The following is a 27,602-nucleotide window of genomic DNA, read 5'->3' on the forward strand; positions in this document are numbered from 1 at the left end:
AATTTTTCATGTGTATTTAAAATTTTTTAAAAATTGAATTGTTGTTCAAGTACAGTTTTCTGTCTTTTATTCCCATCCCAGCCCCACCCCCACAGCCCTCCCACCTCCCTTTCATTTCCATCCCGAGCCCCTAGTTTTTGTCCATGCGTCCTTCAAACTTGTTCCTGTAAACCTTTCCCCTTTTCCCCCCAAATTCCCTCCCCCCTCCCCTCTGGTCAGCCTGTTCTCTATTAATGTGTATTTTTAAGTCTTGGGAGGTTTTGTGTCATTCCAATCCATCCTCTGTGTTCAGGTTCAACTGAGTACATAAATTGTCACAGCAAAGCCCTGGCCAGCATGGATCAGTTGGTTGAGTATCATTCGGCAAAGCCAAAGGTTGCCTGTTTGATTCCTTGTTAGAGCACATACCTGCGTTGCGGACCTTGATGTTTCTCTCCCTCTCTTTCTCCCTACCTTCCCATCTCTTTAAAATAGGTAAATAAAATATTTTTAAAAACTGCCATAGTTAAGAGAGTACTTTGTTGTTTCATATTGATAACTTTTCATTGTATAGAATCTATTGAGTGTCAGGACCTATTTCTTCACCTGTTCAGAAGAGAGCAAAACAGAAATCATAGCTTTTACATTTGACTGTTTTTAACCTTCTTGGAATTCATACAAATCCTGTTGACTCTGCACCTGAAAGAAACAAACATAAATCAATGTTACTTTTTACTTGAACGTTCTTCTTCGGCAAAGATGTTTTGAACTAAGCTGTTTTGACATGAATAATTAATGACAGCAGAATATTTGCACAAAAAGTCATTGCACTCAGATATTCAGTTGCATATTAGTAAGTGTTAATTTGAGGATAAAAGAAGGCTAGTAAGAAGAAAAATGAGGATGGGGGAGAAGAGGAAGAAATATTTGGATACTTTTAACAACTTCTTCTATCATAATTATTAGATAACGACACCATTTCTGCTGTGAACCCATTGCTACTTAGCCATGGGCAGTCAGCTGAGCCCACCCTATACCCCATCTGCCCAGACCTTGGAAGCCAAGTTGCAGCCCATGTTCACTAAGGACCTGCCAAGCTGAAGCAGCACAAACATACCTAGAATCACTGTCCACTCCTTCCCTTTGACTAGTGTTCTCTTTATTATTTCTGTCCTCTGTTCTTTCTAGAAAGAACTTTTAAAAACTTCCCCTCTGGTCCTTGGAGTTTTAAATGTTGGCAAGCATAGGTATTTAGCCTTTCGGGGTACCCTGCCCTAAAGTCTTGGGTGGACAGTGTGCTACTGCACCTGTCTCTCAAGGTTGCCCAATGTTGCCTTACTGGTGAAGGACAGACACTGGCATGATGATGAAGGGTTGCTTCTTCAGGCCCAGATCACCTGAAGATACAGTGATCACTCATGGTCTGAGGATCCTCGTGTCAGAACTTTAGTAATAAGCTATAGCTCGCCTTTGAGGGCAAGGACTCCATTATCTTCACTGCTATATCCCCAATACCTAGAATGGTGCCTGGAACATAGTGCTGAATAAATGTTATTTCTTCTCTCTTAATTTTATTCTTTTACTAGTAGATTTTAACTTGCGTATTCTAGTTTAGTCTAAGAGCTTCTTGAAATGTGGGGCTATAAGAAAGCTATCTTCTAGAGAACTCATAATTTTTTATATTATATATCAAATCCATGAGCTTCCTTGAATGGTTGTCAGTTATTGGACAAAAAATATAAAGAAAATGAAGACTTCAGTGTTATGAAAAATTTATTTTAAAAATTGTAGCAGGAAATAGTGTTTAAAATGTTGACATATATATAACAGTTCCTTAAAAGATTAAACATAAAATTCCCATATGAAATTCCACTTCTGGGTATATACCCAAAAGATTTGAAAACAGAGACATGAAGAGACATTTGTAGACCAATGTTCATAGCAGCATCATTCACAATAGTCAAAAGGTGGAGGCAACCCAAGTGCCTGTCAACAGATGAATGGATAAAAAATGTGGTACACACATGCAATGGAACATTATTTAGCTTAAAAAAATGAAATTTTGACCCATGTTCTAATATTGATCAACCTTGAAGACACTGTGCCAAGTGAGATAAGTCAGTCACAAAAAGACAAACACTATCTTTTCCACTTACATGGGGTACTTAGAAATAGTTTAATCATAGAGGCAGGAAGTAGAATGGTTGGTGGTTTCCAGGGGCTGGAGGCAAGGTGGAATAGGGAGTTCTAGCTTCATATGCACAGATTTTCAGTTTGAAAAGATGAAGAAGTTCTGGAGATGGATGGTCGAAATGCTTCACAATAATGTGAATGTATTTAATATCACTAAATTATACACCTAAAAATGGTAAAAATGGTAAATTTTAGTATACATATCTCACCACAATAATAAAAAGTAAAAACGCTAGCAAAAATTCTCAAAGAACTTTGGTCATTAGAAATCATCTCATTTGATATTGCTTTACAAATTTAGCTTTGAACTATGAGTAGCCTGTTTTGCCAGCTCAGTGGCTCTCAGAGTGTGGCACAGGGACGCATGGAGGGTTCCAATACTTTTATGGAAAGTCCATGAAGTCAAATTATTTTCATAACAATACTAAGATGTCATTTGCCTTTTTAAAAAGCATTCATTCTCTCATGAGTGAATATTGAGTTCTGCAGAGGTCAAATGCTTTGCGTTATCACACAAGACTGAACGCAGCAGCAAATACGAGAATTCAGCTGTCTTCTCTTAAGCCAGACATTAAAGAGGCTTTGGAAATTTGAAACAATGCCACTCTTCTCATGAAATTTTTTGTTTTGGAAAATATAATTATTTTTATAAAGTGTGTTATTTATGTTAACATGTAAGAGTTATTATTTTGAATAAATTAATAAACATTTAAATTTTTTCTTCACTTTAATTTCTAATATGGAAAATAGTGATAGATAAAACCCTCATAAACAAAAATTCATTGGGGTTCTCAATCTTTTTTAAGAGTATAAAGGTCTTGCCCTGACTGACATGGCTCAGTGGGACAGAAAGATTGCCGGTTTAATTTGTGGTCAGGGCACATGCCTGGGTGGAGGACCAGTTCCCTGGTTGGGGGTGTGTGAGGGGCAACTGATTAATGTTTCTCTTGCACATTGATGCTTCCCTCCCTATTTCTCCTTCCCTTCCCCTCTCTCTAAAAATAAATAAATAAAATCTTTTTTTAAAAAAGAGTATGAAGGTCCTAAGATCCAAAAATTTGAGAGTTGCTGGTCCAGTTGCTAGGGTGATCAGACTAATCTCATTAAGATTCTAGAAACTAATATTCTATCCTAAAATCCTACTCATTACTTCAGGTTAATCAAGGATTAGCCAACCTCTTCTAAGTTCAGATAAGCCAAAATGTCTGTGAATGCAAACAGTTGTGTCAAGTGTGGGTTAAGTAGCACTTGCTGATAAATAATTTTGAATCTGCACACTTCTGGGTCTGACTTCATTGCCGCTGGATCAAAATTCATGCCTGCACACAGAGTGGTAATTGAACACCCTAACGTAAATTAGGGGTTTGGAAGAAATGGACTCTTTAATTGGGCACCTTATCTATTCTGTGGCCACTTAAATATAACCCACTAACTACAGAGTTCTTAGTCTACTTAGACATGCAATTTAAAATCCATTATCCAGCAGTATAATTTGCAAAAACTCTCTAAAGACTAGTTATGCAATAGTGACATCAGAAATACAGTCATAGTTTAAGATGGGTCACTCAAGTCTTCTTTTCAGTCTGTAGAGCCATGTTTTGCTTTCTGAAAGATCCCTAAGAAAGATGTTACTGGTTAATGCTGACTGAAATGAAATGCTGATTTCTTTTTATTTGCAGAATATCAGGTTCTTGTCCAATCACTTACTGGTATAATGGTTAAAAACATCAACTTGGGAGGCAGACAGACTGCATTCCAATCTCATCACAGATTTTTGCAGCTATGTCACCTCTTTACATCTCAGTTTACCTGGCAGTAAAATAGAGACACTAATGCCTTTACTGAGTAGATTAAATAAGAATTAAATGAAGTAATGGACAAAAAACAGCTAGCCCAGTTCTGCATCCACATGAAGCATCTGTTCAATATTAGCCACGATTTCAGATACTATTATTGGCCTCCACTGTGCTACTGAGCTAGTTCTCATTGGAAGTGAGAGATGCCAAAGGCCTTCATGTCATCACTTTTCCTCTCTCCTTAGGAAATGCAGAGACTGACAACATGAAGAACTATGGAAAGGGGAAAAAAGACACGTTCCTGTCTGTCCTCTAAAAGCAAAGGGCAGCCAACAGGATTGAGCCCATTCGTGCCTCTTGCAGCCCCATTTATCAGTTCTAAAACTAACGCTTCTGTCACATTGTGGCACTTCTGCAATCAGAGTATGTCATATGATGGATGGTACTGCAGTAACACTGAGGGGTGGTTTCTTTCTTAATTTGAAATAAAATATTACAAAATCTTCCAATTCATGGCATCTTAGAGTCAACGAAATACAGTAGTTGAGCTATCTACTAAAAAATACTAACAGTACCCAAATACTCCCCTGAAGTGCACCCTTTATCATTGTACTTATGACACTATTTTGTGATCTGTTCCCACAGCCCTCAGCCCAACACGATTATCTTCTGACACAAAGATGTCACTGCTGTGGGTGGGATGGCTGCGTGCAGGGGCTTGATCTCACCTTAATCCGCTCATGCTGTGAGTCTCGGAAAAAGTGTAGACAAAGGAAAACTATCTCTTTTTCTCAGAATCCAACAGTCTCTAATTACATAGTGTCGCTGTTGCTCATACTTGTTTCACGCACGTGAATCTCATTTACCCAGCTATGTAGAGTAAGCATCCCAAGATAAGGACTGCCTGAGTTGTTTAATTGTTTTGCCTCTAGTGCTGGTGCCATGGCACATACTTATTGATCAGTTGCCTAACGGTGGTTTTTTTTTACACTATATAAGGAGATACAGCCATATTCCTGCCAGTCTGATTTCCCTAGAAGCTTGGGTAGGGGTTTGTTTGAATACCTTAGGCTACTCTTATGGTTCAGATCACCTGAGAGCATCTCCCTTCACCACTGCTAGTTGTTAATGGACCTTTTGTCTGCTGTTCAAGATTGTCAAACCTAGAATGAAAGAATTGCAAACCAAGAGAGGGAGGAAAGGTACAGAGAATAGGTAGCGTGGATGATAGGTAGAAAATAGACAGGGTGAGGGTAAAATTAGTATGGGAAATACAGAAGCCAAAGAACTTATGACACATGGACATGAACTAAAGGGGGGAATGTGGGTGGGAGGGGGTGTGCAGGGTGGAGGGGAGTGAAGAGGGAAAATGGGACAACTGCAATAGCATAATCAATAAAATATATTTTAAAAAAAGAATTACAAGCCATAGAATCAATGGCACTTGGAGTAGCTGTTGCTGTCAGTCTACCTACCACTCATAGATCCTCTGATCCTTTTAAAAAATAGACTCTGGGGTCTATCTCCCCATTTCCATTTGCTTTGCTTCTAATGAAAGTGCTTTGCCATAATTACCCTGGGGACCATAGCCATTGGTGGCTGGTGCCTGAATATGAAAGACCAGCTCCTGCTCCTTTGCCTCAGGGCTGGATGAATCCCTAGGAGTAACTTGTGCTCCAGAGCTCCCCCCAGGGTCAGTCCACCTGGCAGTACTTGGCGGAGTCATGCGGGTGCTCAGCCCCCATCCCCTCTCCTGCCCTACTTTCCCTACTCCCTTTCTCAGGGTGTCAGTGAGGCAGTTAGGGTCTGGATTTGATAGTGTCTGGGTTTTAGCATAAAAATAACGGGAAAAAAGTTTTGTACTCCACGATTTAAAGGTTTACAGGTTAGTAAATCCTTGTCTTCACCCTGAGTATGTATTCTCAAACTCACAATGAGCAACAGAAAACCACCAACGAAGCCAGAGCCGGGAGTCTCCCCCGGCTTTGGGAAGCACCTCTTTCCTGAGTGGGATGACAGGAGCGGGAGACGGGAGGGCGGCGAACAGCAGGAACTGACCCAACAACATTTCAAGTCAGTTCTACTTCGTTTACAAGTGATATTTATGTAATTTCACTTTTTATGTTGTCTGGCTTTTTTTTCGCTGAACATCTTAGTGGCTTTTTGGAACAAAATCCATATACAAAAAAAGCTGACTAATTCCCTGGTGCTGGGCCACAGGCAGTCGATGTTTTGCTAAAATGCTACCAGATCACAACACAGAAATGTGTCCTCTGACAGGCTCCGATTCCTCTCTCACTGCATCTGGAAACTCAAAAAACAAATCTTGGGATCCATGCTAAAGAATGGAAGTTACACAGGGTTACACATTTGGCAGGCAGTTTCCTAAACTTGTTTCTGAATTTCTTTAAAGCTCTTAGGTGTGGTGAATGGGAGTGTAGCTGGTGGAAAGAACATAGGCCTTGAAGTGGGACTAAATTCTCCTTCTTATTCTTTTATGACTTTCAGCAAGTTGTTCAATCTTCCTGAATTTGCTTCATTTCTTCAGTAAGACTGGTAAAGAAATGAATGAGATAATATCTATTTGGTGGAGCAACTGTTAAAGGAGGTTGATCTGGACCTTGCTTGGGCTGCTGTAAATATTTTTGTCTTCTCATTCAAGGAAAGGAGCCAAATTTACCTCAGGGAGTATTTAATAGCTTTAATGTTGCAGGGCCAAAATGCAAAGTTTCCTGAGACCCAGAACACGCTCTTTGGTCCTTTGTTCTAATCTCAGAGGTGAAACAGTGGGATTGTCCCAAGTGGCAGGAGACACCAAGGGTTAGGAGAAGAAAAAGTGCACCAACAATAAAGAGAAACCTATTTGGGGAGCATTGTCTCATGTTTCAAGGAATATATTTACTGGTCTCAAGAGTCAGGGATGTGTGTCCTACTCCCAAGCAGTAGTTGGGTACCGGGCCTCTGATGGTGACTGCAGACTCAAAAGTGCACTGCATCTCAGGGGACAAGATGGGTGGCCACTTGACTTCAAGGTTTTCAATTTTATACTCATGGCCCAATTTTAAATTCACTTGCTCTGAGGTAGTGGAATCACCCACTCCCAAGAACAGGACCACCCGTAGACCTGAGTAACATGGGCTCCCACCGTGGGTCCCATACTTTCAGGGGTGTCCAGCTCACAGCCCACGGGCCTCACACGACCCAGAATGGCTATGAATGCGGCCCAACACAAAATTGTAAATTTACTTAAAAACTTTTTTTTGTTCATCAGTTTTCGTTAGTTTTTGTGTATTCAATGTGTGGCCCAAGACAACTCTTCTTCCAATGTGGCCCAGAGACGCCAAAAGTTTGGACACTCCTACAAAGGGTTTTGCTCTGCTCTCCAAGGGCTACATGCCTCCTTATGAGGCAAGGGGTCTGCAAAGGACATGGGCACCCAGAGTCCCCACCTCGCCCTTTTAGACCATGCTCCACATGCCTGAAACCCCAGAATTCCCAGCCTAAATGACCTGGACCTGCTCCCGGGTCCTGCGCCAGACTTTTCCCAGGGTCCACCTTCCTGAAGGCAGCCATGCCTGTGTGTACACACCCTCACTTGAGAGACATTTAATAGGTGACTTTTTTGCAAGGGTGGGAATCGGTGAACAGAGCTGGACTATGCACACACACGTGCACATGTGTGAAGGTTCCTATGGTGCAGGATGGAGCGGGGGGTGGGAGAAGAAAGAGGGCTGGCCACAGCTAGGACCGGGGGCTTCCTTTCCTTACACTGCTATACCCAGAACTCCAAGAAACCCCCAAATTCTAAATTCTAACTAACCTTTCCAGCTTGTTATGAAGTTACATTTGCCAAGCTAAAATGATAGAATTTATTTGATTTAATAGTTTTTCATCTTGATTTATAACTTTAAGGTATTTAACATATGGTTTATGAACCTCCATTTGTCCTCTTGTCCTAGGCCCTGTAAATATTAGAGGTGGCCCGAGCAAGTGACTGAAAGGACTTGGATCATGAACACCCAGCTGTGTTCACTAATATGGTCTGAAGAACAGAGGATTCATCTCAGAATGTTCTGGAATGTGTAGGAGCCCAAGAAGGGACGGACATTCCTAATAAACCCCCCTACCCCCAAAGTAAACATGGCAAATTTTGGATTTCTCATCTCCCTTGACCTAGGTGGCTCAAAGCCAGATTTCATTTCATTTAGAACACAATAGAGCGGGGGTTCTTGTCTGTCTTGTTTGCCACTTACCCCTAGCACTTAGAACAGTCTTGTTACACTCATGTTGAATGAATGGATTCTTGCTCCCAGTGCCAAGGACCAAATGCATCCCTGCCATAGGCGTAAAGCTCCTGGCCTTATGCCCTCACATATCAGATTTCAGTGACAGGTTCTCATTTTTGCCAAACACCATAGAGTTCCTCATTGTATCTCATTGGTCAGACACCTAGCTTATTTATTAAGTTGTTTTAGCGACATTAGCACTGTCTGCCAGGCCCGGACTACTAAGTACCTTGCCTGCCAGGTTTCCTCACTACCTTATTGTCATAGGTCCTCACCCCGTTTCCTGGTGGTAGCCCGCCTATTCAAAAACAAATTCTTAGGCTCTATACACGAGACCAAATCTGTTTCAGAGATCACAGCCTTCTAGATCCTTCTCCATCTATATGTGACTTCCTGGTTTTCATAGTACGGTTCTGATTATTGGTTGTGCCCACATTGGACACAGTACCTGCCTTCTCTCCCATCCTGATGCAATCCCAGAGTTAGAAATCCCACTCGCCATCATCACCATGTGTCTGCACAGCAGATCTGCCCTTTGATCTCTGGGAGAGAAATCAGTACTCCTACTGTCACCTTTTAGAACAGTTTATCTACCCAGGAATGAGTTAATAGAACCAACAGCTCTATCAAAAAGCAACCTCCTTTCCTGGTGGCTGAGGACTGAAGGGAAGAGTTTTGAAGCCTCCAGGTCTCCAGGTCACCTCTGTGATCCTCAGCTCCCTCTTTCTGTGGAGAACATGCATATTCCCAGGGAACTAAACCCATGCGGTCTCCACCCTGTCAGACTGTAATCACAATCGTGGCTAGAACTTTATTAGTCTGGGTGTGACCTTCTCCTTTGTGCGTTCCCTGGCTTAGAGATTCAACTACACTGAAGCTCTGCTACAGCAGGTCCTTGGATCAATGTCATTTTGTTATAACACTGCTCAAATGCCATAGGAATTTAACTCCTGTTTCTATTGATTCACCTGTGGTAACATTGGTTTCATTGTGTCATTTTGCTGCAGCTCCAAGAATCTGTTGACAATGTTAAGTGAGGACGCACTAGTACTAAACTCAGTAAGCTCCTAATCTGTGCACTGGCAGTTCCTTGCAGGCAAGAACTGCCACCTTTTGGTGCTATGTCCCCAGCGCTTAGTGCCCTGCCTGGTATGTGGTATTGTTCTGTGAAATCTCTCCTGGACATACGTTTGTCAAGAACGACAGTGGATATGAGGTTTACCCTACATGCAAGTTAACAGGTTAGCCTGTCACAGTTTCAGGGGTGCTGGTAGAGGACACAAAGATCCTGGGTCAGAGACAAAAATAGGTCACTACTCACAGCAATAGTAGTAGCTAGAGTATCTGCATTACTTTAAAGACAGTTCCCTAAGACCTGCTTTCCACAGGGCAGTGTAAAAAGGGCCAGTTAACTCCTATACATGAACTCTGAGCTTAGGGAACTGGAATCTTTTTTTTCCTTTGTGGACTTTTATAGTTTTATTGAATGCAAATAAAACTTTCTCATGGGCTTTTGTTCATTTTCTTCACTGTGCAGCCTGGCATTAGGATTAGTAACTCCTGGCCAGCGGGGCTGCTCTTTCCTCAATGGCTTTGCAGGGGTTGGAAAAACATTATGAATAATCCCTGCACAGTGAAAATTGTTGCACATCAGCAGCACTTCCAGCTTTTTGATGTTGCAGGCCAGAAACTTCTAGAATCCACTAGGCAGTGTATGTTTCATTTTCTTGCTGCTGCCATGATCAATGTTGAACATCAAGATCTGACACTTGAATCTTTTCTGCACCCTGTTGTTGATGCGTCTGGATTTCTGCCTGTTATGCTTAATTCTGACATATGAGTCTAATCAGGCCAGACAAACTTCTTGATCTTCTTTTGACCATCTTGGGCTTCATGAGGGGTCTGAGGGCAGTCATGATGCTGGGTTGCAGATGGATGCCACCTCCCCTGAATCTTTTGTAACAGGCAGTCAGCAGGACTTCCCTTTATTCCAGAGGGACACTGTCTCTATCGAACACCGCTGAAAAGGCAGTCTGGGATAAAGGGCAACCAGTGCCTCATTTTCAAAAAGACATGCAGAAATGTGAGTGGCCCGTGGAGAGAGCTCTCACAAGTGGCTGAAGTGAGTCAAAGGAGTCAGCAGTCAGAAGTTCACTTGTCCCTGCTCGCCTCAGCTTCAGAAGCCTTTTAAGGGCAGGTGGTTTTTCCAAGTTTCACAGCATACTGCTCCTTCCAGTTTTGACTTGTTTGGTGGTCCAAGGCTCCCTGCCATGAAGGCCCGCCCCCTACTTCTCCTTCTAGGTCAGATTCAAATTCCAACTCTCCCATAAAGCATTCCATGACCAGCCCAATTCACCATGATTTCTTCTTCTCCAACATTATAGACTGATTATTAGCTATATCAGTCATATTGTCACTTAAGTAGCAATAATAACAACATCAACATCTGACATCTGTGTATCATTTTACTTTTTACAAAATGTTTTTACATAATCTATTTCCTTGGCCTATCATAGCAGTCTGTGAGACACACAAAGGAAAATATGAGGAAAAGCAGATATTCAGAAACTTTCCCAAGGTTGCCTAGTTAGTTCGTCAAGGTTAAGGGTTAGTTCCCAGACCCACAATGGCATCATTATACCACTTCCTGTTGCTGTTTAAATGCCCATATGGATTTATGTCAGGTGGGGTTAAGTCTCAGAGAGACTCGATCGTTTCTTTCTGGTCAAAGATTAGGGGAGTGGAATAGAGTAGCGTAACTGGCAGATTCTAGTGGTGAAGAGTTTTGGGTCAGACAAACCTGCTGTGGAGAGATTTCTTTGATTCACCAGATGCAAGTCTCTTCTGGAACATGGAGTTCAACGACATCTCCTAGGTTCCCTTGCACCATGGTGGAACCATAAGACTGAGTTCTAGTTAATGGAATGTGGACATAAGTGGTGTCACTACTTTCAGGTCTGGCCGTGAAACAGGCTATTCAGTCTTCCCTGCTCTATTTCCATCGCTCGAGGTTGGTTGATGATGGAGAGATCTTGAAGCTACCACACGCTTCAGCTACAAGATGGAAGGGGCCTGTGTACACGAGTCAGTGCTTAGTGTTGAGCTGCCCAAGAGAGCCACCACCTAATGAGGACCATCCATACTTCACTTTGCTCCAGCAAGAAATGAATTTTATTGTGTTACATCACTATGATTTGGGGATTGTTAAACCAGTTATCCTACTCTAATAAACTTAAATCCCGCACTGCATTTTGCCAGTCTGGTGTGACTTTATTTACCCATTAGTAAAGCGATAATGATGATGATGATGATGATAAAAAATACCTATCTCCTAGGATGCTGATGAGGATTAAATAAGATAACATATGCAAAGGACTTTCACAGTACCTGACACATGGTATAAATGGTAATTAATCAATAAATATTAAGTATGCATGTCATTATGTATAACACATTTTCTTCTGGTTCCAAACAGAATTTCAAATTTCTGATTTCCAACGTGTGTTGGAAGAGAAACTCTCACGCTGATTGCCTTACCACAGTGTGAATGACTGAGGCTCCGGGTCAGTCAGGGTGAGAGTCCGTCTGCCCACGGGCCGTGTCTTCTGGGCGCCCTGCCAACCATCCTTCCTGCCCCGATAGGGTTTTAATTTTCAATGAGAAAGGAAAAACCCACAGAAATTATAAAGCTATTTCCAGGGGAAAAAACTATCAAAATCTTCTGAAACTCTCTGATTATCATACTGGGAATATGTATTTCTAACTAAAGGTTACATTTGATCATGCTTATTCTGAATGTTCAATGAATTTATCAGTAGTGTGGTTGGGTCATTTGGAACCAATTAGATCTTTCAAGTGAAAAGTTGTATTTTGGGGGCAATAATGATGTGTCAGTGCAGGTTCATCAGCTGCAACAAACGTAGCCTCTGGCGCAGGGTGCTGATGACGGCAGAGCAGGGTGTCCATGGGAACCCCCTGTTCTTTCCGCTGACTGTTGCTGTGAACCTAAAACTGCTCTAAAAAAGAAAGTCTACTAAAAACTCTATTCAATACTACTGAATTGAACTTCCCATTGTAAAGCCTAGTCTAACGGGATAATTATGTTATTAAAAAAGAACTAAAATAGTTTTGTCTTTAAGTGATGGGCACAGCGTATTCCCACTACATTTCCCCCCCTCTGGTGGGTGGCAGCAAAAACTGGAAGTACGAACTGAGCCGCCTCTGGCTCTTGGGAAGCTAGTGCCGGGACACAGAAAGGCCTGTCACGGCTGATTTCGTGTTATGACTTGTGAATGTGCCCGGCCACCCACCCGTGCAGCGGCTCCGGGAATTAGAAAGGAGTCATAAGGCCATGCGACAAGAACATTTCTCGCAGGAGCAGATTAGGAAAATAAAGAGCGTTTCTTTGAAAATTTTACATGATGGTCAGATTCAAATGCGTAACATAGGATAAAGAATACTTTTCATTCAGCCTCTTGTCCATTCTCCTGGTGCTTGCACTCACCTGGTCTACCAAACGAGTAAACCTGCGTAAAATCTACAGGCTCTGAATCCGGTAAGCCTGGATTCAAATTCCAGCTTGATGCCTTGGCCAGGTTACTAACTTGTCAGATACTCGCTTTCCTTATTGGTAAAACAGGACTGTAATAGCAATGACCAACGGTAAATAACCAGGAATTGTTTTGTCCCTTTGTTGTTATGAAAAGAAGATTAAGAACCAAATTCTGATACAAATTTGGACTGGAGGACGCATACCACTTTAAAAACTTCTGAGGGACTAATCACAAGACTGGTAAAAAGAGATTTTTTAATACAAATCATCTGTTTATTAATCTCTCCAGCTTCTTGCTAATCCCTTTACCCTTCTAACACTAAAAGTTATACACACAGTTTTGGAATATGGAATATTTTATCAAAATACCCTAGTGTAGTCCCTGGTCAGGTCTCAGTTGGTTAGAGTGTCAACCCGACACACCGAGGTTGCAGGTTCGATCCCTGGTCAGGACACATATGAGAAGCAACCAATGAATGCATAAATGAGTGGAACAACAAACTGATGTCTCTGTGTTCTCTCTCTCTCTCTCTTTCCCCCACAGCCCCGGCCCTTCCCCTCTCTCTCTAAGAAAAAAATCAATAAAAAATACTAGTATGCCATAGGAAGAATAATTTTAGAATTGATTGAATTTTTTCTAAGTATTTACTATTAAACAGCCTGTTAAAAGATTTATAAACACATGAAATAAAAAGTCATTTCTATTTGCATTTTAAAACTGATTTATCACAGTCATATTATGAAACAACTTTCAATGAAATTACATATAATTAATATACTTTTATCTGGTCCAAGTACCTAGAGCATGGCCTGCTCCAGGTTAATCTGTGTTCCAAGAGCATAGTGGTTCAGTTCTGGACCTAAGGAAGGTTTGCTCTGAAAACTTGCTTCTGTCTACAAGCCTAGAAAGATTCAAAACCTTGGTTTGGCCTAGAACGGATCCAGTCCCTCCAGAAATCCCTCATTGAGATTTTACCCGAAACAAGTTAAAATCAGACCAGTCACCAAGGTCTAGGTCAGGAATCAGGATTTTTTTTTTTACCTTGATGCATTATGCCTTCATTAAAAAAAAAACACCTAATTTTTTAAAAAGTAAATGCATTAAAAAGACAACCAACTGTATGGGAAAACATATTTGCCAATGATACCTCAGACAAAGGTTTAATCTCCAAAATATACAAAGAACTTACACGACTCCACTCTAGGAAGACATCGAACCCAATTAAAAAATGGGAAAAGGACTTGAACAGACACTTCTCTAAAGAGGACATACAGAATATCCAGAGACACATGAAGAGATGCTCAATATCGTTAGCTATCAGAGAGATGCAAATTAAAACCACAATGAGATACCACTTTACACCAGTCAGGATGGCTATAATAGACAAAGCAACAAACAACAAATGTTGGAGAGGGTGTGGGGAAAAGGGGACCTTAGTTCACTGTTGGTGGGATTGCAGACTGGTACAACCATTATGGAAAACAGTATGGAATTTTCTCAGAAAAATAAAAATTGACCTGCCTTTTGACCCAGCAATTCCACTGCTAGGATTATACCCCAAGAATCCTAAAACATCAATTTCAAAGAACCTATGCACCACAATGTTCATAGCAGCACAATTTACAATAGCCAAGAGTTGGAAGCAACCTAGGTGCCCATGAGTAAATGAATGGATCCAAAAATTGTGGTACATATACACCATGGAATTCTATGCAGCAGAGAGAAAGAAGGAGCTACTACCTTTTGCAACAACATGGATGGAACTGGAAAGCATTATGCTGAGTGAAATAGGCCAGGCATTGAAGGACAAATACCATATGATCTCACCTTTGACAGGAAGCTAAAGAATAAAACAAACAAGCAAACAGAATAAAAACAAAGACGCTGAAATAGAGAACAAGTGGGCAGTGACCAGAGGGGGAGAGGGAAGGGAACTTAAGGGGAAAAAGGGGGAGGGATTTTGAGGAACAAGTATGAAAGACACAGAGATGAGGACTGAGGGGGGGGGGAATGGGAGGGAGGGGGGAGACCGGGTGGGGGGTGGGGTGGGATGGGAGAAATAGATTAAAAAAAATGTACTTGAAAAGTAACTAAATAAAATTTAATATTAAAAAAAAAAGTAAATGCAAGATGCAGCACACGAACAGGCAGGCTAAACTTCATTTTCTCCCACGCTCTGCTCAGCTTACGGCAGGTGGTTGGAGCCACATGACTAGTTCTGGTCAACAGGCTGTGAGGGAAACTGACATGTGTCACTCACAAGCTGAGGCAGAAAAAAGCAGGTTCGCGATTCTCTAGATTTTTTCCTTTTTCTTCTCTGTTTCAAGTGGCCTCATGGGTCCCTAAGTGACACTGCAGAACAAAATCCACTGCCTAAAACAGTGTGTACGCGAGAAATAAATTTTTGTGAGTTAAGCCGCTTAAATTTGGAGGCTGTTTATCACAGCAATTTAATTCAATCTGTCCTAATTCACAATTCCCTAAAATTCAGGGATGTCCAGCTTTTTGGCATCTCTGGGCCACACTGGAAGAAGAAAAGTTGTCTTGGGCCACATATTAAATATATTACAATACGTAATCACAAAAAAATCTCATAATGATTTAAGTAAATCTACGATTTAGTGTTGGGCCGCTCTCACAGCCATCCTGGGCCGCATGCGGCCTGTGGGCTGCAGGCTGGACACCCTGCCAGAATGCAACCTGCTCCCTCCTCAGGCTTTTGTACACAGTTTACACTCCCTGAAAGGTCCGTGCGCCCAATCCATCAGTCCACACCAACCCACTCCAATTTATATTTTAAGATCCAACCCCAATCTCTTCTGCGTGATGAAAGGCAGCGTGGCAAACACGGGAAAGAGTATGGTTTTCAGAATTTGCTAAGCTCAGGTTCAAATGTGGTTCTATCTCTTACAAGCCAAGCAACTCTGGGGAAGTTGTTTAACCTTTATCTGCCCTAATTTTCCTACCTATAAACCAAGGCAAATAACTGCCTTATGTAATTGTAAGATTAAATATCATATGGTATGTAAATTGCTTAGAGTGTTTGCTGCACAGTAAAAATACTGCTGTATTATTATTCCCAGGTAGCCATCACCCCAGCTAAATTTAGATGCGTTTGCTACTGGGTTCCCGTGGCACCTCTATTATAACACTTAGTGTCTCCCATTCTATTTTTTGCATTGATGTCTATATGCCCCACTAATCTATGAATAACTAGAAGTCAGTGGCATTGTCTGACTTTGTTTACAGTTCTAGACCCAGCACCTAGGACACTGTGTGGTGATAGAAAGTTACTCCAATGTGTTTGTTAAACAAATTCATATCAATGTGCCCAGCACAGTCAGCCCTCAATACACTTTTTACTGATTGAATGAATAAAGCAATGAATAAGTCAATTAATGAAAAATGATGATTTCTTTATTTTCCCCATGAATAAATTAACTTTTTAAAAGGAAACCTATTTTAATCTTCTTCCTATAAATCTCATCTCATTCCTGTGGCCGCTACTGCTTTCTTCTCTTGTAGCAGACTGGCTACATATTCATCACTATGTGTGTTCTCTTCCTTATCATACTTCTTGAAAACATTTATGAATTCTCTCACAACTAGGAAGGGCTTTGTGACTAGTTCTCACCAATCGGAAGTAAGCAGAAATAATACACCTACCACCAAGCCTAGCTTGTAAAATACCTGCCTTGAGGTTCTCCTTCCCCTTTTATGCCTTCACTGGGATGCAGTGGAACCAGTGGAGGGTCCTAGACCCAAGAAGATGCTGGAGCTGCCAAATGGGAAATGCTTGGAGCTTGAGTCCCTGAATGACTGTGTGGAGTAAATTTTCACTCACCTCACCCCAGCCAATCAAATTGTGCCATGATATTAATAAGAAGTCATTGTTGTGCTCAGCCATTGTGATTTTGTACTGTTAATCACATTCAAAATATTATTTTCACCCATCTGGACCTGGGAGAAAAAGCACTCAGGCAGCTCAGTACATCCCAGTCACCTATCATCCAATCTGTGAGGGCTTGGAAGGAGCAGGGCCCCTTGTCAGCGCTGACCACTGGCTCCTGTGTTGTCCACCTCTTCCCAAGAAAGATCTATCCTGGGACTTGGCCAGTTTTGACCACAGGACAAATGAGTTGCAGCTCCTTATGCCCATGAGATGCCCTGTTCTGGTCACAGGCACTGCTTTCTAAGCCTGAGTTCCAATATTGTTTGTGGAGCTCAGTCTTGCTTTTGACCTTTTAGTTTAATATCCCAGGAGCTCCTAGGTGTGTGAGACTTTGCTTTCAGTTTGCTGGATCCTACAACAGAGCTATACCCGCTCCTCCAAAGGCCATTCCACCTTAATTCACCATGGTAAGCATGGTAAGTCAGCTTTCTGCCTGGTTGGTGTCTTGAGTCTTGTCTACCCGCTTCATACCCTTCCTCCCCACATCATGTTGGGAAGCCCAGCTCTACCTTAAGGCCCCAGTGGGCAGACCAGACATTTGCCTTGACTATGCCCATTTCCCCTGCTGCTACACACTGAGGCCCCTTAGCCCTGCTGAGCTGCCAGAGCCTTCACTTTTGTCTACGCCCATGCCTACCCTTCACTCCCTGGAATGGGTGGGTCTGGAGCCATATCTTCTGACCTTCCTCTCCAGCCTACAGTAAGCAATGGGGCCCCACAGAAGAGTTCTGAGATAGCACAGTTCAAGAGTTATCAGGGTATATTGTCATTGTCATTTAATATTTTAGTCAGTGTTTCTTACTGCAATAAATGTGTCTTAACTGTCGAGTTTCACAAATGTTAATGCTTTTAGGGCCTTATGTTTTTATGAGATATGGTTATGCTGCACTTAGTGTATGCTTACATGCACACATTATTTTATTGTGCTAAATCCAGGCTTCTGGGCTCTCGGCCTAACACTTAATAACCTAATATGCAAGTTTACAAAAGTCCCAGCCAGTTGTCCTATTGCTCAGTCTCCAGGTATGCAATCTTTTGAAGTATTTCCCTTTAATCTCACTGTGTCCTACACTACTTCTTAATGTGCCCTGTTCTCAATGTGTCTATCTTTACTATCCAGCTAAATGGATCAAGTCATTTCTAAACAATAACTTTTATTACTGAGCCTACAGAAGTTAAAGAATAAACCAAACCTGCTGCTTATAGACACAAGTTGTGAATTGTCAGTCCTCGGGAAAGCAGCTGCCAGAAATAGTAGCCTGGTATTCCTGGCAGCAACAATGTCAATAAAAGTCTCACCCCACAGATGTCCTGGAAACACCCAGTTTCCATCCTGAAAGAGCAGAGCATTGCATTTTCTCTCGAACTTTACTATCTGCACAAGGATGTTTGCAGAATCCTGTAAAGATGGCAAACATGGAGTGTTAATATGTGTCAAACACTGTGCTGCACATTTTATGTACTCATTTACTCATGGGAGTACTTTTATAAGGTAGCTGCTAGTGTATCATTGCTCCCGTTTTTACAGGTAAGGAAGCTGAGGTTTAAATGCTTCTGGTAACTTGTCACAGTGTGTTGATTAGGATGAATTCAGCTGCAAGAAATAAAAACTTATGAGGAGTGGCCTATACCCGTGCTTCTCAAATTTTAATGTGCATAAAAATCACCTAGGATCTTGTTAAACTGCAGGTTCTAATTCATCAGGATGGGGGTGAGATTCTACATTTTTAATAAGCAACCGAATGCTGCCAATGCTGGTCGGCAGACTATACTTTGAGTAGTAAGTATTTAACCATAAGAACACCTACCATTTAGTTAATGAGAGGTTTGGAGGTGGGCAGTTCCAGGATTGATTCAGTGCTCTACAATGTCCTTCAGGACACACTATTTTTCTAATGTACAGTCATAAATAAACAGACTTTTTGATCTTAGATCATTTTCTCATAGTCACAAGGTGGCTATCGCTGCTCCAAGTGTTACATCCGCATGTGGCTAGAAACACAATTCATTCTTTGAGACTGGGCACATTGCTAGCTCAGAAAAATCTTGTGAAGGAGACATGGATGGGAATGGAGGTGGGGAAAGTGGAGGGTAAAAAATCTGATGAATAGGCATTAAGCAGTGTCTGCCATAGCTAAGAAATAGCTTAGCCAGGATTCAAACTCATCTGTGTCCAAAGCTATACTACCTGCCATCTGTTGAGTTAACTGAGGTGACCTGCAGTCATGTCAGAAGGTAAGCCTAGCAAGTGACTGCTCTGAACATGCCCAGCTCTGATGACTTGCACCCTGCCAGCCTGAAGGATGAATGTCCTGTAAAAAAAAAAAAGTGGGTCTGTTTGGAGCCTAGAAGTGAAGACCTAAATAAGCCCTGTGTGGTGACAAAGAATCTGCTCAGCAGAGAACTGTGTCTTCTTTGGCTCAGGTGATGTCCAGCGGGATTAGACATACACATAAAAATGTCCCTTAGAATGACTTGTCTTGACTCTATGCTCCCCAGGAAAATGTCCAATTCTTCATTAGGTCTGCCAAATAATCAGACACCAGGAAGGGGGGCGGGTTCCCCTGCTGACTCTACACAAGTTATTGTCTCTTTGAGAGTATGTAGTTCCCACTGGAAATAAATACTAGAACTGAGAGAACTCAGAGACATACCCATGTCCAAACTGAAACACTATGCAGTGAGAGTGGAACACAAGTCACTGACAAAGGAGCAAATTGTCTGAGATGTTCGGAAACTGGCTCCCCATCTGGGAGAAATTTTTAAACAAAATTTTAAAAAGATAATGAGATATCAGTTTGCATTATCAGACTGGTATCTCAGGGAACGTGGATGAGGGTATTCACTGGAGCACTTTTTACAGTGCTGGGGGGCTGGAGGTAAAGAGGCTGGCTACCACCGAGACAGCAAATAGGTTGCATGCAGTGGATTTGCTGTAACACATAACAGTGAGAATAGATCTGCAAAACGTACTACTAGTGACAAAACATACAGAGTGAGTGCATAGTATCCATGTAAACTAAAAATACAGGTACACAAAATCATATACCATATGCATAATGCATTTAAATAAAAATAAACACATTAAATATGTTAAATTTCCTATGGGTGTAGGGAGTAGGAGTAGAATATGATGAGCGAACGGGATGGACAGGTGGATGGACATGTAAATAGGACAGAGAGATCTTGGTGTTTTCAATAATAGTAAGTGAAGAATGCCATTAACTCAACCTTCTGTGCTTACGATCCAAATAAATAAATTAGCACATGCAGGCAAGCACTCACACACACATATACGTTAAATCCTCACCTGAGGACATTGTTTTTGCATCGCTCTTAGAGAGCAAGGAAAGGAGAGAGCGAAACATTGATGTGAGAGAGATGTATCAATTGGTTGTCTAGTTGCCTCCCATATACACCAGGACCAGGGATCAAAACTAGCTTAGCCATGTGCCCTGACCAGGAATTGAACCCACAACCTTTCGGTTATGGTATAACACTCCAGCCCACTGAGCCACACAAACCAGAGCTCCTTATATACAAATAGGCACAATTTTTTAAGTTAAAAATGAATACATGAAGATTGTCATTCACTCATTAGTTTTCTTGTAATTTTTAGTAGACGTCCTGACAAAAATGAGCCTCAAGGCCTGATGAGTCAGAGCCCAGGCCTAAAGACTCACCAAAGTCAGCTTCTCTGAATAATCCACCTTCCTAATCCACAACCAGCGAACCTCTAATAACAACCATAAATTTGGGAGATTTTAATTAAAGTCGGATATCATCTTTCTGTCTAGTTAGAATAAATCCTTCCTTTCCTTCAGACAGAAAGTTATATGTCTTCATTTTTATCTTTATTCAGTGACTATTTCTTTTTCTAATTAAGTTCTTCAGTTATTGGAGACTGTTAGTATCTTCTCATTTGCACTAATACTTTTCATATTATCATAGCTATTAGTCCTGTAAATACTTGCCTTGGTCAGTGTACTTTTTTTGGTATGAAGATAGATATCTTTTTTTGGGTTTTACAAAGAACTCCTGATACATGAGGGATAACAGTGAAGGTGAAGACACTATAAATAGAACACTCCCTCACTGAGTTGTAAAATGGCATGGAGCGGAATGGGGGGAAAATGGCCTGCTCTCTTCCATGTAAGGACCCAGGCCATTTTGTCAGGCGAACGTGATAACCACTACACTATGGAAACCCCTTGGACCCAGGCCACTTTGATGCTAGGATTTTACCCTTTGCTCCCAAGGACATTAAACAGGTCAATTTATAACCAATCAAAATCAAAGGGTCACAAGGGAAAATTATGCAAATATTTAAGTCATGCTTGAATTTGTAAATTCTATAATAGAATGTTCTACGTAAAATGTCAAGACAAATTCTTTTTGGCTTGGCTATTTATAAAGGTAAGTTGTAAGGTATATAACCAAAGTACTCAAGGAAAACAGCTGCATGAGGGAAGAGAACCATTAAAACACCTCATTGGCATAAAAATCCAAATGAATATACATGTACTTTCACAATAACCAATGGAGACTTAGGAGATCTAAAAACGTAAGTGCCTGCATGCTGTGCTTTTTACAGCTCCAGTCCAGCTCTAACGTCACTTTATGACTTTGTGGCTTTATGCTTTTTTTCCTTCTTAAAATGTCATTTATATGCATGCTGGTGTAGCTCACTGCTACAGGAATGACTGCCATTCCAGTCTACCTCGAGGCTAGTCTGTGTGCAAATGGATTTTGCAGATGCCAGACACTGCAGGCTCTTATTTCCGATAAGATGTAGAACCCAAAGGCAAGACCGTAACAAATTCCCACGTTGTGCCTTCTGGGACACAGTCTGTGAACAAAGTCACTGCAGGTCAAGAAACAGGAAGTGGAATCAATCTAATCAAGGTGCCCAAGTGAGGGAATAATTCAATGAAGACTCTCACAGAGGAAGCATGTTCTCCTACACAGAAAGGGAAATATTTGAAACTGGGATTTACTTGGTCGATAAGGAGTAGCTTGGTAAAGATGTGCTCCTCTGGGATTTTATTCAAGGACTAAGATTTACTCCATTAGATAACCAAATGGGGAAAAAATATAATACTCCATGCGTTGTAGTGTGTCTCCTGGCGCTTTCCAATTTGAGGGTGAAATTTGAAAAAGGAGGGAAAGGCCTAGAGCTTGTTAGGGGAAGCCAACTCTAGGAAATAATTTTGAGATGATTCTATCCTGCAGCTGTTCTCCAGGTTTTAGGCAAAAAAGGGACTATAAATAAGGTGATTATTTAATTTATTACCCAGATATTTTGAGTGAAAGAGAATACTTAATAAATATGCAAGTGCGATAGGTATAAACTTGATCTGTCCCAAGCAACCTGGATGTATAGTTCCCTTAACTGTGTATATTGTTATTTCAGAGGGACTAGAAGATGCTTAGCTGATTGGTATCTGAAAGTCCACAATTAGGGCTTTATTCCTTTGTCTTAAACAACAAGAGGATTGGCTCAATTTCCATAAAATTACCTTTGGGAGAAGTAATTTATATTTTAACATGAATAAACTTTCCAGATTCTTGCCACAGGGACGTTTGGAGGGAGAGGAAAAGCCAGTCTGTAGAGCTCCTGACTGTGTCGGGCTGAGTGAAGAGGGAAAGGATCACTGCTTGAGGGAAGCTGGAGCGGTCTGAGGATGGCTCTGGCCCCAGGACCCGGCCTCCACCCGGAGAAATACCCGCAAGGAGCCACAGGTGCCAGCCAAGCCACTTCAGCCTGAAGGAGCAATGCTCACCTAGATCCGGGGGACACATGTTCCCCCAAAGATCCTCTCTAGCAAAGTGTGAAGAATGAGTTCCCAGTTGCTCAAGAACCATCCTGCTCCAGTAAGCCCACTTAGGAGGTCACAGGATAATTGCCGTTTTCATGGAGCTCAGAGACTGCTTTTCCTTCACCCCGCAAAACCATTGAGAGAAAACTCCCCGGTCAGACCACCAAGTTTTAAGGCCCCACACCCCACTCTGAGTGGGAGCACCCGAGTTAACCCCACAAAGCATCCTTTCCTACAGAAAACATTAAGGGATTGTTTTGTATTTCTTGACTCTGCGCAATTGATATCTCAGATTTAATCACTATTTAATGTGAATTTTTTTAGTATTGAAAACAACCACAAAATAAATAAATGAATAAATTAAAGTCTCTGGGCTATAATTTGGACCATTTGACCAGTAATTTAGATCAACCCCATCCTTTCTCTTCACAACAACAGGTTATACAAGCAAGGTAATAGCCAGTGACCACTCACTTTTTATGAATATATAAATGAACTGCAGGATGTCCTAGAGAAGATTACAGGTTTTATGTAAAGCTACTTTCAGAAATGAGGTCCTGAAATAGAAACTTACAATCTGAGGAGAAATCAAATGGCTCCAGGATGCCTGCACCAAGGTGTCCTTGTCACAAGGTCTGCTATGGCGAACACACCATCCGTAAAAGGCTAAGGACCAGGGCCCAGCCTATGGGTAACGAACCTCAGCAAGGTTCGCTGTCTACAGCAGTCCTGTCCAATAGAATCTTCGGTGATGATGGGCATGTTCTATATTTGCATGTCCAAAATGGTAGCTATTAGCCCCATAAGGCTTTTAAGCACTTCAAATGTGGCCACTGTAACTGAGAAACTGAATTCTTAATTTTACTTTATTTTAGTTAATGTAAATGAATAATTTAAGTTTAAATGAATTTAAATGTTAATCACCACCTGCGGCTAGTGGCTACCAATGCAAGTCTAGAGGTTAAATCAGCCTACAGAAAGCAGTGCAGAAGTCATCTTTGAATTCTGCAGGGAATCTGAGAAGTTACCATTTGATAAATCATATTTTCACTGTATAAAAAAAACCATAACTGTCCCTATTAAGTTTTCTCAAGCCTTCACAATTGCCCTCTAGGTCCTACAGGATCTGACCATCCACCCCGCCCCTACTTCACCCACTACATCTAGGATCTCAGCTCCTGCTATGCTACCCTCTTCTTATTTAGCTCCAGCTCCAGAGGCCCCTTTGCAGCATTCCTGTTTTGGGGCCTTTGGACTTGCTCTCCTCTCTGCCTGGACCACTCTTCTCTTAGCTGTATGCATGGCTCACTCCCTCCTTTGCTTCAAATTCATGCTCAGATATTATGTTTTCGGTGGGGTCTTTTCTGACCACTTGATTTAGAATTGCAATGCTGACTACCACCATTACTCCTAATGTCTTCCCCAACTTTGTTTCTGTAGTGCTTATGCCTTTCTACTATACTTCTAATAAAATCCACTTACTTATTTCGTCCATCTCCCCAATGAGACTGTGAACTCCATGAACGCAAGGATTTTCATTTATTTGTTCAGTGGTTCATAACTATTTAACAACCAGTTCTCTGAGGCTGGGGTAGACTACCCCAATTTGTAGCATTAGCTAGTTTCTGTGGTCTAAATACCCCTACTATGACCAATTTCGAGCTACCAACAAGTCATGAAACATGGAGATGGGAAGAAATATGCAGAATGAATTTGCAATTCAAGCCAGCTCCAGCATAACACTAGTTATACTCTAGCTCCTAAAACACTTCAAATTTCTCAAACATTTCCCCTGCTTTGCTCTTGATAGGAATTACCTGGGACTCTTAAAACTTAACCAGGCTAAAACCTAGAAAATCTTCTTTCCTGGGGATTCTGATTAAGTGGAACTGGGATGAGGACTGGGAATTTATACTTTTAATTAATACCCTCAGTGCTCCTTACCATCACCCTGGCCCAGCCCATATTCACCTTCCAACTAGCGTTAGCCCTCCAAACCTGAAAAGCAGCCTCGGGCCAGAGGGGATGGAGCAACCAGCCTATCATCCAAACAAAGGTAGAGAGACTCAGGCGGGGAGACTCCTGACCACCCATCAACACACCTCTTTGGCTTCTCCTCCCAGAGGACATGGAAATGGGATAGAGCTGTGGGCATGTTTTGAATCTGGCCTCGCGCAACGGTCCCAGTTCTCTAATCCAGCAAGTATAAAATACCACTGAAACGTAGGATATGTAGAAGGCTGAGTTTTGAGAACATTTAAAAAAGAAATATAATTTCCTTTGAAAATATTCACATTCAATTGCTATTCATTAAAACCGAGGAGGAATAAAATTAATCAGATTGTGTCCTGTTCCTATGAAAATGTATTCAGTCTTACAATGATGAGTGAATGGATTAGTCTCTCTATTACTGGACTAACACTTATCAGATTGAAAAAAAACAAATGTGTGCAACCAAACCTGTGTCCACTCTACACTAAGCACTGGAGATGGTATATGCCAAGGGCGTCAAACTGATTTTCACCTGGGATTACATCAGCCTCAAGGTTGCCTTCAAAGGGCTGAATGTAATTTCAACTCCTTAAAAGTTAAGGAGTAGTTACATTTATACAGTCCTAAAATTATTTCAACCCTTCAAAAGCAACCTTAAGGCTGATGTGGCCCCCAGTGAAAATGAGTTTGACATCCCTGGTATACACAAGAAGACACAGTCTCTGCCCACAATCTTCTGGGGACACATTCAAGCAAATGGGCAATGCAGAAGGATAACCTATATTAGTGGTTGGAGGCCAGGGGGACTGCTTTCTGCAGGAAGGGACATCCAAACTGAGGGTCAAAGGAAGAGTGGGTGTTACCCACATTAAGGCAAAGATGGTGGGAAACAAGCATTCAAGGAAGAGATAACATAATGTTCAAAGGCCAGGAAGAGCGTAAGAGTTAGACAGCGAGATTCTGTTAGACAACAGAAAGTTCAGTAAGAAGGGAATATTCAGTGAAATCCAGAAAATGACTTGAAACCGGAAGAACAAGTTTGGGTCAAGCCATGGGAGCCTTATAAAATCAAGTTTTTTTGCTGTTTAAAATATGTGCTCTTCCTTTTTGTATTAATCAAAAGTAGAGAACTATTTGAAATGCTCAGAAGCAAAGGATGGATAATAAATCGTAGTACATTCACAAAATGGAGTACAATACAGCAATGAAAATGACGGCCCCACACCATATGCAACGATATGGATAAACTGCACAAACATTATGTTGAGAGAATAACAATTCACATAAGGGTAAAAATTGTATGATTCCTATCATTTGAAATTAAGAGACAAAACTAGTATTTGGTGATAGAAGTCAGAAAGGAATTTGAACAGGTTATGAAAGGGTGAGCAACATCACTAGTCCTTGGGGAAATGCAAATGAAAACCACTTGTGAGATGGCTATTATCAAAATGGGAAAAGGGAAAAGTATAGAGGTTCCTAAAAAATAAAAAAGAAAACTACCATATGACCTAGCTATCCTTCTCTTTGGTGTGTACCTGAAGGAAATAAAATGAGAATCTTAAAGAGACACCTGCACCTCCATGTTCACTGCAGCACTATTCACGATAGGCAAGACATGTAAACAATCTATGTGTCCGTGGACAGAGCGATGAACAAAGAAAATATGGCAAATATACACAATAGAGTATTATTAACCATAAAGAGAAGAAATCCTGCTATTTGTGACATTAATGATGAATATTGTAAATATCATGGTAAGAGAAATAAGTCAGGCAGAAAAAGATAAATACCAGATGATCTCACCTATATGTGGAATCTAAAAGTGCCGAACTCTTAGAAACAGAGAGTAGATCGGTGGTTGCCAGAGGCTGGGGGCCGGGAGAGATGAGGAGGTGTTAGTCACAGGGTACACATTTATAGTTATAAGATGAAGAAGTTCTGGGGTCTAATATTCAGCATAATGACCCTATGAAAATGCTGTATTTATACTCAAATTTGATAAGAGAGATCTTTAAAAAAAAAACTCCAGGTAACTATGTGAGGTAACGTATGTGTTAACTAACGTTACTTTGGTAATCATTTCACATTTATATGTATAGCAAGTCATTGCACTGTATGCCTTAAGTACACACAGTATTATGCGTCAATTGTATTTCACTAACACTGGGGGAAAAGGAAGCCAGAAAGTAGTTACCAGCCAATACTAGCTAGAAGAAAACACAGAGGGACTTCAAGGAGCTAGTCGTACTCAGTTTCTTGATTGGATGCTGGATACACAGATGTGTGAGATCGAGGCATATGCTTCCAATTTGTTCACTTTCCTGTCTGTGTATTACACTTCAAAAAGTTGTTAATCTAAAGACATATGATGCTCTTTTAGTTTCATAAACCATAAAATACTTCTCTCACTCTTACATCCTGTGTTCGCACTTTCATTACTGAATTTTAAACTCTTGGTCTTAAGTCTGTATCTCGTGACAGTGGGTCACCACCCTAACTACACTTTCATTTAAATTGACATTCTCATCTCAGCTGATCCAAGTGGCTGGAAATGACCAGCTGCACTTGCTGACCGGCTCATACACTAATGCCTGACCCGGCTGGCGATACTATGTGGCCTTATCACCACGATCTCTGGTACGCACACCTGACACAGAATGCCAGGTGTAGTTAATGAAAAACAGGAGGGAGGGGAATTTAATCCTGCCAGGGCTTGTTAATGAGAAAATATAATTATATACTTTGTATTTTCAGCAAAGAACTCATGGGGTTAGCAGACATGGTTATGATTGTAACTAACATTTCTGCTAAATCAGACAGTAGATAAATTACTGACTTAAAGTGTTCATTTCTTTTTGTGAATTTGTGTCGTCATTGATCTAGGGGAGAAAAAGCGCTGATTATCACCAAAAATATCCTTTATTCATCTTGCACATAATAAGGGCTCAATATAGTTTTGTCGAATTGCACTATTAGTCAAAGCTTTAGAAGACACTTTAGAGGTAATTTGGTCAAACAAAAAATATGCA

At 41.2% G+C, this 27,602-nt stretch overlaps 1 long non-coding RNA gene across 1 annotated transcript; it reads right to left on the minus strand.

Moving 5' to 3' along the window:
- Positions 1-394: 394 nt before the first annotated feature.
- LOC128628135 (uncharacterized) lies at positions 395-26,995 on the minus strand. Its single transcript, XR_008392461.1, has 3 exons — positions 26,768-26,995; positions 2,136-2,338; positions 395-678 (listed from the first exon to the last, which is right to left on the minus strand). It is a non-coding gene; the product is annotated as an uncharacterized LOC128628135 (long non-coding RNA).
- Positions 26,996-27,602: the final 607 nt, after the last annotated feature.

This window comes from Artibeus jamaicensis, unplaced genomic scaffold (genome assembly GCF_021234435.1).
Source record: "Artibeus jamaicensis isolate MK-2021 breed Jamaican fruit bat unplaced genomic scaffold, CSHL_Jam_final contig_548, whole genome shotgun sequence".
Classification (NCBI taxonomy): Eukaryota; Metazoa; Chordata; class Mammalia; order Chiroptera; family Phyllostomidae; genus Artibeus; species Artibeus jamaicensis.